The sequence below is a fragment of the Gavialis gangeticus genome, unplaced genomic scaffold, assembly GCF_001723915.1.
Source record: "Gavialis gangeticus isolate Ggan-Ray unplaced genomic scaffold, GavGan_comp1, whole genome shotgun sequence".
Lineage (NCBI taxonomy): Eukaryota > Metazoa > Chordata > Crocodylia > Gavialidae > Gavialis > Gavialis gangeticus.
Genome location: NW_017729006.1, coordinates 4,819,505 through 4,822,769, shown reverse-complemented (window position 1 = coordinate 4,822,769; position 3,265 = coordinate 4,819,505). Strand labels below are relative to the sequence as shown.

The 3,265-nt window shown below is 50.1% G+C and overlaps 1 protein-coding gene across 1 annotated transcript in view; it reads right to left on the bottom strand.

Moving 5' to 3' along the window:
- The window catches only part of RARB (retinoic acid receptor beta), a 387,901-nt gene that overhangs the window by 355,532 nt on the left and 29,104 nt on the right, over positions 1 to 3,265 (bottom strand). The window lies entirely within an intron of this gene.

Below are 3,265 nucleotides of genomic sequence, written 5' to 3'. Positions count from 1 at the left end.
TTTAAGAAGAGGTTAGATGAACACCTTGCTGGGGTCATTTGACCCCAGTACTCTTTCCTGCCATGGCAGTGGGTCGGACTAGATGATCTTCTCAGGTCCCTTCCGACCCTAGAAACTATGAAACTATGACAGCATACCAAAAGTTTTGAGAGACTTGCAAGGAATGTCAGAAAGGCTCCATCCTGGTGTATTTTGATTTGGGGGCTTTTGAGGATGCCCAAGAATAAGTCATTACAATTAAGATGTATATCAAGGCAGTACGAGAGAGTGGAGAAAGTGGAAAAGGTCCAACACTTGAATGGGGTATGGACTTGGGTCTGGAAAGCCTGGGTATTACTATGAACAGCTTCAATAGGGGCAGGTGTGGTATGACACCTGCCTCTAGAAAGTGCCTTAGGGCCCTACCAAGGACTGGTGATGTACTATGGACAGCCAAAGTTATGCATGAGGTTCAAGGAGGAGGGGCATTTGGCAATGGCCTGTCCACATGAGATTTGCAAAGCATGCAAAGAAGTGTTGCAGAATGCAAGAGTATAAGAAGGAATGGAAGCATAATTTGTGTGGAGAATTGGGTCATGTTCTACACACCTGCCCCAAATCATTTGCAAATATAGTCAAAAGAAGACCAGGTGGAGAGAGTAGAGCAGGGGAAACCAGCCTGGGGGAGGGGAGGGGCAGGGGCAGACCACAGGGGGAAAGATGAGAGAAGAGAAAGCAGATGAGGCAGTGGAAAACAGGCCAGAGGGGGAGGGAGAGATGGGGCCCATGGAGGAGGACAAGTCAGGAGAGAGGAAAGGAAAGAGATTAGAAAGGGGAAAGGAATAGAGAAGAAGGAAGGACAGGAGGAACAGGAGGATGGGAAGAGGGATATAGAGAGAGAACAAGGAGAGGGGGAGAAGAGGCAGGGATGAGTGGAGTAGTCAAGATGGAGGGAGGGAAAGGGTAGGAGGGAAATTGGAAAGATCCAATAGGAGGAATAGGGAGAGGGAGAAAGGAGGCAACAAGGGCTAAGGGAAAGGGTAGGGAGTGGTGGAAGAATAGAGAAGAGGAGAAGGAGGAAGATGATGACAATATGGAGTGGTCTGGAGGATGCATGAAGTGGACATGTGAGAGGGAGGTACTTGAGAGGTGATAGAGACGCAGAAGGAAAGAAAAGGAGATGAACAGACAACAGGAGTCTCCATTCAAGTCCTCCCCCCAATCCACTCAGCCCTGTAGCTCTCAAATTTATCAGGGCCTTCAGAGGGAATCCAAAGCCCCTCCAGAATAGAGATTTTAGAGAAAAGCAAAATACAGTTTGTTGCGTGCAATGGACATGCTGAAAGGAGAAGGTGGAGGAAGAACAAAAGAGTAGAAGAAAGAATTGGTCTTGAGTTTGGAATCAGAAGCGGAGTCATGCCAGGACCTAGATTTCAGTGCACAGATTAGACTTGAAGGATAAATATGATCATCATGCTAATACTGGTTAATGCAGGAAGCAATCAGAGCCATGCAAAATGGATGGGGGTGGGCCAGTATTTGGACCAAATGGAGGAAGATGTGGGATCCCAGGACACAGGGAATATAAAGACCATATAGGAAGATGGAAGCATGACCCATTTATGTGGTTGGTCAGTAATGAGAACAGGGTGGTGAATGTGGTAGTATTAATTAAGGTTCCACAGATGCAACTAATAAGCTATCAGGAGATAATTGGGGGAAGAATGTGTTACAGGTGATCAGGGAGAAGGGAAGGGAAAAATTTAGAATATTGAAAGTTTATGCACTGGCAGAACAGGAGGCATGCTGCACCCTCTTTGAAGAACTGACAATCCTTCTACCAGGAGCACTGCCCCTAATACTGGCTGAATATTTTAATTATATTTTGGAGGAAAGGGGAGAGACACTTCAGGAGGTCCTCGTGGATAGTGGTAAGAATGGTGGCAAAGCATAAACTATAGGACACTGAAAAGTCTCCACGCCTGGAGCTGAGAGTAGGTTTACTTGAGTGGATGTGGGTGGCAACTCATGTTTGGGTCTGTAGACTGGAAAGTAAAAACAACAGAGAGAACACTGGTCTTCTCTGACCACCTGCTACTGAGGACAGTGTTGGAAGTGGGAGAGTAAGGAACACAAGCTAGAGGGAAGTATAAGCTAAATACAAGACTATTGGAAGATGAACAAGTATGCAGATGGTATAGAGGCTACTATGAAGAATGGGAAGCAATGAAAGGAATGTATACAAGAAGAGTGAAATAGTGGGAAGATGTCAAAGAGAAAACGCAAGCCATTTTTCAGAACATGGGGAAAAGAATCATACAATCATAAAATCATAGAGAAGTGCCAGAAGGGACCTCCAGAGGTCTTCGAGTCCCTCTTGCATAATGCTGTTCTAAGCCTTTCCCTTTTAGCTTTCCAAAAGAATAGTTCCAGCTCCTGGTCACTTTCCACCCACTTGGCTGCCTGCAGGTGGCTGCTCATCACACTGGGTGGCCAAGTGGGTGGAAGGCAGCTGAAAGATGGAGCCCCCTGCGCTGGAACAGAAACCACCCAGCTGCAGCTTCCCCCCGTCTGGCTGGGCATGTGGTACCCAGCACATGTCCCCATGGCTGCCACCTCTTTGCTGCACTACCTACTGCCTGTAGCAGCACAGCAAGGGGAGGAGGAGGAGGATCTGTTGGACGCAGGGGGAGCCCAGCAGTGGTTGGGCAGCTGCAGCTGCAGCTGCAGCTGCAGCTGCAGCTGCAGCTGCAGCAGCAGGAGCAGGAGCAGCTCTGCTGGGAAGCTGTGTGCACAGCTGGGGCTGGGGTGGTTCTGTCAGTGGGTGATGGCTGAAGCATGGCACAAGCTGCCTTGGGTGAAAGCAGATGGGACTATTCAGCTCATGCAGAGCACCACAGGGGCAGCCTCCAGCCAGACACAAGCAAGTGGGGAGAGCCCTGTCCGCTGGTTCCCAGTGGAGTTCTGGGACCTGCCTGGCAGGGGGTGGGAAGACAGCTGGCTCCATCGCGCAGGGCTTCTCCTGGTGGCACATGAGTACTAGGGGCTGCACATGCACCATGGGGAGCCCCACACAATAGAGGTGAGCCAACCTGGCTGTGTTCCTTGCCATCATGTGCAGTACTGGCTGGAGCCACACCACTGGACAGCAGTACCTGTGTGGGCCACAAGTGCCCACCACCTGCTGCTGCTGCCAGTGGAAGGGGGCTGGTGCCAAGGGGGAGTTTGGGAGGGGGGTCCCCACACACCCCTCTACCCTCCTACACCCTGCCCCCACAACTCCCCC